The sequence below is a fragment of the Eucalyptus grandis genome, chromosome 11 (genome assembly GCF_016545825.1).
Source record: "Eucalyptus grandis isolate ANBG69807.140 chromosome 11, ASM1654582v1, whole genome shotgun sequence".
NCBI classification, from domain to species: domain Eukaryota; kingdom Viridiplantae; phylum Streptophyta; class Magnoliopsida; order Myrtales; family Myrtaceae; genus Eucalyptus; species Eucalyptus grandis.
In genome coordinates, this window is record NC_052622.1 from 42244127 (window position 1) to 42257108 (window position 12982).

At 39.1% G+C, this 12982-nt stretch overlaps 1 protein-coding gene and 1 long non-coding RNA gene across 3 annotated transcripts in view; one reads left to right on the top strand and one right to left on the bottom strand.

Annotated features, from left to right (window-relative positions):
• The window catches only part of LOC104426550 (dnaJ protein P58IPK homolog), a 99767-nt gene that overhangs the window by 71802 nt on the left and 14983 nt on the right, over window positions 1-12982 (top strand). The window lies entirely within an intron of this gene.
• Window positions 1597-3746, bottom strand: LOC104429743. 2 transcript variants are annotated; one of them, XR_005547896.1, is made up of 2 exons: window positions 2470-3746; window positions 1597-2156 (listed from the first exon to the last, which is right to left on the bottom strand). It is a non-coding gene; the product is annotated as an uncharacterized LOC104429743 (long non-coding RNA). The 2 variants fall into 2 exon arrangements; XR_005547895.1 differs by having other exon boundaries at window positions 1597-2176.

A 12982-nucleotide genomic window follows, 5' to 3' on the forward strand; every position in this document is an offset into this window, starting at 1 on the left:
ATTTGTTCTGCGAGCACACAATTAAAACCGATAAAGATAACAAGAGAATATCACCGTTGTTAATTTTGGATTTTTCCCAGTGACTCTCAATGTATCCTAGGTTAATACTAATTACCAACTTCTTAAGGATCCGTCGAGGTTGTTCCGAGACATATGTTTGCCAGAAATAGAGAATCGGGATGTTTGGGGATTCAAGATTCAACTTTCCGATCTTAAAAAAACACTGGTCATTCTCAATAACCTCGGCTTTTCCACTATCTTTAATCATCATGATCCAAGCGTACTGAGAAGTTTGTCCGGGTTTTATTTGGTCCCGGAACTGCTCGCGCAATTAATGAAAGTTCAAAGCGATCTGACGTGGCCCGCTGCCATGCCGTGGCACCTCTCGATTGGATCTTATCGTGGCAGGTCAACAAACCACAGCCCACGTGGAGCTCATCCATTGGCCCGAGCTACGTGTAACCTCTTGCAAAGTCCTCCGTCTTCCCGGCACAAACTCACTAGCGACGGAACTTCTTCGCTCGGAGTGGCGATGGTAAGTTATCACGAATCGCACAGAGAAACGATAATCAGTACATAATATCCCCCAAAACGTAAAAGACAAGACAAGAAAACCAATGCGATTATGAAAATAAGAAAGATACGCACGCAGAAATAAGGTCGAGAGGAAGAAAGAAGATGACATACGGTACATGACTTCCCGAGACATCTCGAGCATAACATAAGACCGTAGGAAATGCAAAAGCATCAGAAATGCAGCATATTCAATATCAATAAACAGTGGTCCATTTCTTTCTTTACAGTAGCCCAAACTGGATCCAGCTCATAAAAGAGGAGTTAACTCTTGGTTCATAGTGTCAGCTCGCCATGCGAAAAAACAAGAGTGTAAAGAGACGCGGCAGCATTCTTTTCTTCGCTTGTTTCCCCCTAAAAGATGTCAAGGTAGTCTCCATATAACTATGAAGCTCAAAGTAAGAGACAATTACGTAATGCTGTAACATTTTCTTCCCGATAGTTAATGCAACAGATATTTGACAAATGGAGAGCTAGAAGTGCATACAGCCACACGGAGAGGGCTCATTAATTCATTAACATTAAGGAACAGAATACCAAGACAGAAAAAGTATAAATATTAGAGAATGCCAAGCCACACTAAAAAACCCTTGCTGTTTCAGTTATGAGTGAATCAAGGTTTACTGTGTAAGATTTTGACTTAGTGACTATTTTTCATTTCTCTAGAGAAGTAAGCTGTTGAGTAACCTGATAATGGAATTAACAAACTCATCACAAGTTACATAAGGTATAACAAAATTTCCAAATACTGCTCACATTTTCATTCCCTGTAAGATTGGTACATCTATTCTCCATGAGAAACACGTAGTATTAAGTACGTGTCTCTTGAATATTGACAAAACAACCACCAAAAAGCCCACCAGCAGAGCCAGGGTGATCGCTATCTTTTCTTCAAGTATGTGTGCTTACTAATACAAACGGACGGAGAAACTCCTAGAAAGGCGGAAACTTGTGAACATAGTCAACTGGACTTCCTAGATACCACCATCGTCAAGCTAAGAGAAAACGCCACTGCAAAATTAGTTCAGCCAAAATCTTACGAACAATGTTTTGAGAAGTCATAGCTAGACAATTGTATATATCCTACAACCAAGACCATATGCACCTCCATAAAGGGTGATAACTATCTCATCTCACAACATCAGGCCCCTTGATTTTGAATTAATGATCACACTGATACAAAAGCCAATCGCTCATTGGAAACTCAATTGTGTCTCACAAGGCCCTCTAACGGGGAGCACGCCAGGAAAGCATTATTCCACTTCTTGTTAAAGGATTACTAATCCACAGGAGTGCACGCAGATCCGAAGGACCAGGGCTAGTCAGCAAAATTCTCATTCTCATTGTAACAGGCTTTCCTTCGAATAGCGGACAGTAGTAATGTACAACTAGAACACTGAGGGAAAGTTAAGTCAAGTTGTAGAGATCTATAATCATCAGAGGAAATCGGACAGTCCTACTATAATAAAGAATCAATTGATATTCCAGGAACCAGACCATCGAAAAACACTCCAAGGTAGCAGGGCACCATAAAGTCCAAAAGATGGGATCACACAATCAAATTAGGTAGCTTCTTCAATCACCTGATAAATAAAAAAAGGGCCTGCATCACCATTTGCAGTTCAGAATATATATTGCAAAGGCTATGAATAAGCTAAAATTAGTCATCAACTTCTAACTAAACAAAGCCCCTCTAAAATAACTACCAAATGAAGTAAAATGAAGACTACATAACCTGTTTTATTATGGAAAAATGAGTAGAAGGCTGCATAGCCTCTTAAAACCTCTTCTTATCAACTCAAACATGACCAAAAAGGGTACTCAGACAAGACTTTCTCAGAGAGATAGAGAGAGAGACTCATGTAGGTGGATGCCACATGATCCAACAATCGTTACCTGCATATGAAGACATGTCCTTCCAAATTCTCCATATAACAAGAGCCAAGTAGGAAAAATCATACCACCTGTACCCAACAAAACCCGCACAATAGAAACAGGCAAACCTAGTCGATGCCAGAGGTAATTCAACTTAACTCTTGGTCCCAATGGTATCAAGCCATCATACTTGCGACATTAAGGCTGGGAGACACTATAAGCCTAGTCTACGCACTATGACACCCTCTGTAATTCTCTTTTGGATAACTTCAGTGTTTCTACAACTTTACATTCATCAGGCATTATGAAAAACTAAATCAAATGTACACTTTTATGTGCATCATAAAACAATGATTAAGTAAAAACTACGTCCACTTTGATTGATATGAATCTGGTAGATAACCAGAAAACCATAAGCACTGGACAGGTACTTATTATATATAATCATTGCGATATGCTTGTTGGCCTATGTGAAGATGTTAATATACTCTCAAGCCTAAGAGAAGGACTTTCTATTCGAGTATCTAATTGGTAAAAAATGTCCATATTAGACAAATAAACCAGCAGATGTTCAGAAAAAAGCACAAATGGGCATTCTTTGTGTGCAATCGGTGCTGCTAATTTTAAGGCCTCTTGGAGGTAACATGATAGTCTAAAGCCTGAGCAACTGGCTTTCTATGTAAGTAATTGATTGATCATCGGGGCCACTGACTTTGCATAGAGACAACATAAAGAAATGTTAGACGAAGAAAAATAGAATGAATACTACCGGTTGTCTTAATCAACGCATTTTCATTTTTGCCATCAATCTTCAATTTAAACATTCCACGAGATCTGAAATGATCATCGCGTAAAGTAATCCTATTGTAATATTAAACCCTCCCCACATAGAAACCTTCCCAGTATCGACAATCCACCACCCTGACTACATCTCAAAGACAGAGCCACGGAGAGAGAGAAAGTAATCCTATTGTAATATTAAACCCTCGCCACATAGAAACCTTCCCAGTATCGACAACCCACCACCCTGACTACATCTCAAAGACAGAGCCACAGAGAGAGAAAGTAATCCTATTGTAATATTAAACCCTCCCCATATAGAAACCTTCCCAGTTTCGACAATTCACCCTGACTACATCTGAGAGAGAGAGAGAGAGAGCCCAAGGATCTTGTACTGATGGTGTAACTTTTTAAGTATTCATAACAGCAAAGCTGTAGCATATAGCCTAGGAGAAGGATGAAAACAACAAGGTAAAGGGTTCTAAATAGCAACTTCTATGACCAATAAAGTACCGATAGACACCGTTTAGAATCGCCATCCACGCAACAAAATAGGATCAACGGACCTCAGCCCAACGATCACCAACTCAGAGAGAGGAAAAACTTCTTATGATGCATGAAACGATCAATCAAAGGTGGGGCCACGATCCACGATTCCATCGCAGGCCGCTGCCGCGAGCGAGGAAGCGAGAGAGAGAGAGAGAGAGAGAGAGGGATTTTGTCCGGCCAGACGATGACTACAGAAGCAGCTGGGTGCGTTGCAAAGATGACAATTAAAAAAACAAAAGGAGAGAATTTGTTTGCTCTGCTCAGAGTGTATTCGCTCTTCCGGGATACGTATTTGAATAACTTTCTGCTCTTTAATAATTAGTGAATCTTTTTTTTTGGTCGAATATAATTGGTGAATTAGATTAGATTAGATTAGATTAGATTTTGTAACATAGATCACGCTCTTTATCGAGAAAAAAATCGTATGGACTATTACTATTTTCTTAAGAATAACTTACATAACCATCCACAAAAAAATTGATATTAATATATTAGAGAATTCGGTTAACCAATCTTAGAAAACTCGATATATAAAATGCAAAGAAACATGATGAAGGAAGTAACAAAGTTAATTTTTAAGTAGGAAAAAAATGATGAGTTGATTTTATTTTTAATAAAGAAATGGGCAGGGAGGGGTGATCACTGTGGCTCCCCGGTTGATTGTGATGTGTATGTATGGGTGTCATATTCATGGACGACGGAGGTAAGGGTATGTTTTCTAACTTCAACTTGTATTTGATATCAACAAACTTTATTTTGATTTATGATCATTTTAATGACTATCCTAGGTACTTATTAAATATTTTTGTTGAGGGATCATCGATCTTCAATGTGTAATTGGGTATATTATAATGACAACCAATGTATTAGGAGTCGCGATATTTTTATATTTAGTTGCTTAATAAGTGTTTTCGAGACACATTTTAAGTAAATCTTTTTATATCGAGTCTTTATGCTCTTTAAAAATAATTTCACTGCTTCGAGTTAGTAAGTTCTTTGAGAGGAAAAACCTAGTGGAAATTTCCAAGTATTATGCAAAGAATACAATAGACTGGTATTAGTTTTGTATGATCAATTTCTAAGTCCTTTATAAACAGAAAAGTTCAACAAAATCCTCCCACTGGAAATTTGCCATCATTACTATAAAAAACTGCATAAGGGCGCGTATGTGAAATCAAATAAGGTATAATCGAAAAAATTTCTGATATTCTTTCCGTTAAAAAAAAAAAATTTCAAGATTCAACTAATCCTAAATTTGGAGCTTGGTTGCATTTTTCGTGTAAGATTTTGGACCAAGTATTCTTTTTCCTCCTCTCATCTTCTGTCCTCCTATCGTACCAATTTCAACATTTTGCTTTTGGCCTTTCTTCTTGTCTTTCAGACTTTATTTGCCACATGGTGCATGCAAGAAGACTATATAAAGAGGCCTATCATGTCCATGGTCATCAAGGCATGAGAGGGTATCCTGAAAGTTCAAGAAGACTTGGATTACAACTTCTCTGCTCAGCCTTCCATTGGCAGAGCAGCGAGATTAAGTTCGATGGAGATCAAATTCAATTCTACCGCTGCATTATTACCCTCAATCCTAAGCAGTCCACCATGACGTGGCAAATTTATAAGAACTTTTCTTCGGAGAAAGTGCGGGCAATTGAATTTTCTATCTGTGAGGACTCTAGCTTGTCATTCTCTTTTTTAAGCCTCGTAAAAAGCCTATGGCATAATATCATTTCTTGTTTTCACTTTGCTAAGAAGTGGACTTTGTCATAACTTGGCGAATGATTGAATTGATTAGGATATTGCAATTGGGTTCTATCGCTTATGTAGAAATTTATCATGCTCAAGTTTATTGTGTCCAAGTCGTTTGTGTAAAGAGTTGCTAAAAGACTAGTAAACTACTAGTAATCTTTTGGTAGCTTTTCCATGTCATGGATCCAATTCTAATTTGCTTTTTGGTTCCAACACCTGATATCTTTCAGATTCAATGAGCCTCCATATCTTCCTCATTTCAAAATTGATGGGCTATTTTTCAGTCCATTCTACGAGCACATGATTAAAACCAATAAAGATAACCGGGAGAATTTCATCATTGATAAGTTCGGATTTTTCCTAGTGACTTATATTGTATCGTAAGTTAATAATAATCTTAACTTCCAGCTTCTCAAGGATCCGTTGAGGTCGCTTCAAGGCATATGTTTGCCAAAAATAGAGAACGGACATGTCTGGGCATTCAAGATTCGACTTTCCCATCTTTAGGTAACACTAATTGGGTTATAAGAAGCTTGTTCGGGTCTTGTTTGGTCCCGGAATTGCTTGCACAATTAATGAAAGTTCAAAGTGATCTGACCTGGCTCCCCCGGCGATGCCGTGGCGCCTCTTGAATGGATCTGACAACGACAGGTCAACAAACCAGAGCCCATGTGGAGCTCGCCTCTTGGTAAGTTCGGATTTTTCCCTCGCGATTCAAGCCGCGATTCGCGCACAAAATTACAAAAATGAGGTAAACGCGACAGTTAGAAACGAACCAACGCAAAACGACCGGAGACCCCTCGATTTCGAAAGGATCGAAAAAGGTAGCACCGAACTTTTTCTCACAACACATGATCGGAGCCGGATAATCGAGAATTCCGCGGCATGCGATCACGATCGGACCGACTACGCGACCCTATGAACGCGCACACCGAAAAGAGAACACCGACAATCTCAAGGGCAACGATCGATCGAAGCGAGTTAGTAGAGCTTCTGCGGGGGAGAGGGTACCGTCGGTTAAAGATCAAAGATCCCCTTAATAATTGACGTTACGATATTAGAGAATTGGGTTAGCCAGTCTAGGAAAACACGATAAAATAAAATGCGAAGAAACATGATGAAGAAAGTGACAAAGTTAATTTTATTTTTTTATGAGCAGGAAAAAAATGATGAGTCTATTCTTTATTTTATTTTATTTTTATTATAAAGAAATGGGTGGGGAGAGGTGATCCCCGGTGGCTCCTCTATTAATTGCGATGTGTATTGTATGGATGTCATATTCATGTATGGCAAAGATGAGGACACATTTTCGAACTTCGGCTCGTATTTGATATCAGCAAACTTTATTTTGATTTATTGCCATTTTGATGAGTATCCTTGCCACTTGTTAAATATTTTTATTAAGGGGATCTTTGATCTTTGACATGTAATCAAGTACATTATGATGACAATTGATGTATTGAGAATCGTAATATTTTCTTACTTAGTTGCTTAATAAGTGTTTTCAAGGCACATTTTAAGTAAATCCTCTAAAAATCAGGTCTTTACACTTCTTAAAGATACTTAACTGCTTTACCTTGGATTAGAAAGTTCATCGGAAGGAAAAAACCTAGTGGAAATTTTCAAGTATTATGCAAACAAAAATGCAATCGATTGGTAAACTTTTATCAATTTCTAAATTTTTCATGAATAGAAAAGTTCAACGAGATCCTCCCACAAAAATTTGCCATTGTTATTATTAAAAAACCACTTTAGTGTGCGTGTGACAAAGAAAAATAGGTATAATCGAAAGCATTTTCTGATAATATTTTTAATAAAAATTTTCGAGATTCAACTAAACCAACAAAAAGTTTAAAGCTTGATGGCATTTTTCGTTTAAGATTTTGGACACGGTATTTTTCTTTTTCGTCATCGTATCATACCGAGTACGAGAGGAAAGAAGAGAAAAGATAGGCGGATGCGTCACGCACATGCAGGTGTGCAGATGGAATATTAGGACAATCACCACTGGGAGGACCGGCTGATTTTGGCCTTTCTTCTTTTTCTTTCCTACTTGTGCGGCGTCTGGGCAAAGACGCGTACTTCTTTTCTTGTTTGACGAGATGCAAGTCTCTTCTTCCAACCCAAACCACCCAAAAAAGAAAATCCCATCTTCTCCCCTCCTCTCTTCCATTTCTCAATCATCTCTCTGCTCAAAGTTTGACAGCAGGCCATGGTTTTACTTTGCGGTCACCCTTCCTTCTTCCTTTCCTTTTCCTTGGTTTTTCTATCATCATTCTCAAACTTCATTGACGCTCTACCTCTATATGAAGAATACCCATACTGCGGGGGTTCAAATCGATGGGACAATAACGTAGCAAGTACTAGGATATATCGATATGAAGATGGATCGTTGATGCGGGCAATTATACTCTGATTCAAAAGAGGTTCTAGCCTTGGCTACGTCGGCGGCTTCTACTGTAATGGTAACTGGCACTTACCTCTTTGCTATTTGTATCGTCGTAGTTCACACTGATAGCGGCATACCTGCTTATTTCCCTAGTCCACAAGTAGTGTGGTCTGCCAATCGAAACAATCCCGTAAAGGAAGGAGCGACGTTCGACCTCACGTCCGATGGCTTGGTGTTGACAGATGTTGATAATATGGTTGCTTGGTCCACAAATACTTCTGGAAAGTCCATTGTAGGCTTGAACTTGACAGATTCGGGAACCTCGTGTTGGTTGATAAGGACAATGTGACTGTTTGGCAATCTCATGATGAGCCAACCGACTCGCTTGTCCTCGGACAAAAGTTGAAGAAGGGGCAAAGATTGATGGCGAGTGTTTCTGAGACAAATTGGACCGTTGACGGCATGATTACGCTTTCCCTTAATAGCATTTCTTTAATAGCTCAAGTGGAGACTAATCCTCCTCAGATCTATTTCAAGGGTACTCCAGATCTGAATGAAGAATTTCCCGAGATTTTATATGTTGAGTTTGTAAATGGAAGCTTATCTTGGTTCTCAAATTCTACCTCAAATGGGATCTTTATTTCAGTCCCTCAAGCTTCTTCTACTCAATACATGAAGCTGTGCTCGGATGGGCATTTGAGGTTGTATGAGTTTAGTGGATCTATGTGGCTAGAAGTGGCTGATCTTTTTGAAAAGGAACTCAGCAGTGACTGTGACTATCCAACAGTGTGTGGGCGATATGGAATTTGCTCCGATGGGCAATGTAGTTGTCCGGCTTCAAGTGGGGCGAGCTATTTCCAGCAAGTAAATGATACGAAGCCTAATCTTGGGTGTTTTGAGAATGTTCCATTGTCTTGTGGGGCTTCAAAAAATCAAAGTCTTATGGAGCTTGAAAATGTCATGTTTTTCGGTCTCAAGTATTTCAGTCTCACTGAAGATCTCATGAACATAAATGCTTCAAGTTGTAAAGAGGCCTGCGCAAATAACTGTTCATGCAAAGCAGCTATATTCTGGTATGAATCAGAGCGCACTAGCGGCAATTGTTACCTACCAACTCAGGTGTTTTCACTTATTAACATTGCCCAGAAAAGGTTTTCCTATAATTCTACTTCCTATAGTTCTATTGCTTACCTTAAAGTGCAAAATGTGGCCAATGATGCTCCTTTTACTCCGGTTGATAATCATATGAGCAACCGTCTCCCTGTCATACTCGGGTCCAGCCTAGGAGCTCTCTTTGCCATGATGATTTTGATTGTAGCCATAGTTTTGTTTGTTCAAAGAGAAATGATAAACAAGCAAAGGAGGCTTACCTTGATCAAGATGATAATCAAGCAAAGGAGGCTTACCTTGATCATGTACCCGGAATGCCCACTAGATTCGCATATGTCGATCTAAAAACCATCACAAAAGAATTCAGTAACAAGCTTGGCGAAGGCGGCTTTGGTTCTGTTTTCGAAGGTACTCTAAGGAATGGCACAAAAGTTGCGGTAAAATGCCTTAATGGTTTTGGCCAAGTTAAGAAATCTTTTCTAGCCGAAGTTGAGACTATTGGCAGCATCCATCATATGAACTTGGTAAGACTCGTGGGATTTTGTGATGAGAAATCCCACAGGCTCCTTATCTATGAGTACATGTCGAATGGGTCTTTAGATAGATGGATCTTTCACAGATCCAATGAATGTTTTCTCGACTGGCAACAAAGGAAGAAGATCATTCTCAATATAGCAAAAGGACTTAATTATCTTCATGAAGATTGCATAAAGAAGATACTTCACTTAGACATTAAACCCCAAAATATCCTATTGGATGGAAATTTCAATGCTAAGGTTGCTGATTTTGGGTTATCCAAGTTGATAGGCAAGGACCAAAGCCGAATCGTCACAACTATGAGAGGAACTCTTGGTTATTTGCCCCCTGAATGGCAGAGTGCAGCAATCCTGAAAAGGTCGACATGTACAGCTTTGGCGTGGTTATCTTGGAGATATTGTGTGGGAGAAAAATCTTGGATCGCTCTCTAGATGAAGAAGACATGCATTTACTGAGCCTTTTTAAGAGAAAGGCATAATAGGAACGATTGCTGGACATTGTGGATAAGTCTAGTGATGACATGCAACTGAATGGACTGAATGCAGTGAATATGATGAGGATTGCCGCATGGTGCTTGCAAGGAGACTATATAAGGAGGCCTTCCATGTCCATGGTCATCAAGGCATTATAGGGTATTGAGAAAGTTCTAGAAGACTTGGATTATGACTTCTCTGCTCAGCCTTCCACTAGTGGAGCAACGAGACTCAATCCCATGGATGTCGAATTCACTTCTTCTGCTACATTACGACCCTCAATCCTAAGTGGTCCACGATGACATAGCAAATTTAAAAGAACTTTTCTTCCCAATATGTCCAGTGGTAGAACATGTGGGTGATTGAATTTTTCAGTCTGTGAATACTCCGACTTATCATTCTCTTTTTCAAGCCAAGAAAAAAGCCTATGGCATGATATCATTTCTTGTTTTCACTTTTGCCAATTGAGTGGACTTTGCCATAACTTGCCAAAGGATTGAATTAGTTAGGATTTCGCAATTGGGTTTTATCGCTTATGTAGAAACCGTCGTGCTCAAGTTTATTGTGTGCTAGCCTAGGGAAAAAGCTGCTAAAAGACTAGTTAGCTGCTAGTAACATGGATCCAATTCTGATTTGCTTTTTGGTTCCAATAATACCTAATATCTTTCAGGTTCAATGACTCTACCTTCCATGTCTTCCTCATTTCAAGGTTAATGGGCTATTTTTAGTTCGTTATGCGAGCGCACTATTAAAACCGATAATAATAAGAAGAGAATTTCATCGTTGGTAATTTTGGATTTTTTCCAATGACTCTTGATGTATCCTAGGTTAATACTATTAATTTCCAACTTCTTAAGGATCCGTTGAGGTTGTTTTGAGGCATATGTTTGCCAAAAATAGATAATCGGCATGTTTGATTCAACTTTCCGATCTTAACTAAACACTGGTCATTCTCAATAACCTCGGCTTTTCCACTGTCTTTACTCATCATGATCCAAACGTGCTGAGAAGCTTGTCCGGGTTTTATTTGGTCCCGGAACTGCTCGCAAAATTAATGAAAGTTCAAAGCGATCTGACGTGCCCGCTGCCATGCCATGGCACCTCTCGCTTGGATCTTATCGTGGCAGGTCAAAAAACCAGAGCCCACGTAGAGCTCATCCATTGGCCCGAGCTACGTGTAACCTCTTGCAAAGTCCTCCCTCTTCCCGGCACAAACTCATTAGCGACGGAACTTCTTCGCTCGGAGTGGCGATGGTAAGTTATCACGAATCGCACAGAGAAACGATAATCAGTACATAATATCCCCCGAAACGTAAAAGACAAGACAAGAAAACCAATGCGATTATGAAAATAAAAAAGATACGCACACAGAAAGAAGGCCGAGAGGAAGAAAGAAAATGACATACGGTACATGACTTCCCGAGACATCTCGAGCATAACATAAGACCGTTTGCAATGCAAAAGCATCAGAAATACAGCATATTCAATATCAATAAACAGTGGTCCATTTCTTTCTTTACAGTAGCCCAAACTGGATCCAGCTCATAAACGAGGAGTTAACTCTTGTTTCACAGTGTCAGCTCGCCATGCGAAAATACAAGAGTGTAAAGAGACACGGCAGCATTCTTTTCTTCGCTTGTTTCCCCCTAAAAGATGTCAAGGTAGTCTCCATATAACTTGAAGCTCAAAGTAAGAGACAATTACGTAATGCTGTAACATTTTCTTCCCGATAGTTAATGCAACAGATATTTGACAAATGGAGAGCTAGAAGTGCATACAGCCACACGGAGAGGGCTCATTAATTCATTAACATTAAGGAACAGAATACCAAGACAGAAAAAGTATAAATATTAGAGAATGCCAAGCCACACTAAAAAACCCTTGCTGTTTTAGTTATGAGTGAATCAAGGTTTACTGTGTAAGATTTTGACTTAGTGACTATTTTTCATTTCTCTCTCTGGAGAAGTAAGCTGTTGAGTAACCTAATAATGGAATTGACAAACTCATCACAAGTTACATAAGGTATAACAAAATTTCCAAATACTGCTCACATTTTCATTCCCTGTAAGATTGGTACATCTATTCTCCATGAGAAGCACGTAGTATTAAGTACGTGTCTCTCGAATATTAACAAAACAACCACCAAAAACCCACCAGCAGAGCCAGGGTGATCACTATCTTTTCTTCAAGTATGTGTGTTTACTAACTCAAACGGACGGAGAAACTCCTAGATAGGCGAAGTCTTGTGAACATATTCAACTGGACTTCCTAGATACAACCATCGTGAAGCTAAGAGAAAACGCCGCTGCAAAATTAGTTTAGCCAAAAGCTGATGAACAATGCTTTGAGAAGTCATAGCTAGACAATTTTATATTTCCTGCAATCAAGATCATATGCACCTTCATAAAGGGTGATAACTATCTCATCTCTGTTGACACATAAATTTTGGCCACTCGGTTATTTACTTATTGCATAAAAATTAGGGATTAATTTTATCCCTAAAGACATATTAGAATGCATAGCATATAATTTTAGGTGCATTTATTCGTTATTATTGCATTTGCATTGGGCTGATGACAGATGGGCTTGAATTGATGGTTCTAAGCTTTAATTCGACGAGTTAGGCTAAGCCCATGAAGAGTGGGAATTAGTCCGAGCCCATTATTTTTTGATGACCGAAAATTAACTTATGAGGAATGGCGATTTAATATTTTTCATGATATGATGGTGGAAAGAAAAGAAATGAAGGAAAGAAAAGGATGCGGATGTGTCACAATTTTTGCATGGTCAAAGGTGAAAGGAAATTAAAAAAAGAAATCGTATCTTGACCATGCAATATGTGATTTTGTTTCTTTCCTTGGAGGGCTCCATTCCTTTGCATATAAAAGGAGTGCTCTCCTTCGATAAAAAGGAGGCCACAGAATTCCGTACACGGCCACAGAATTAAGAG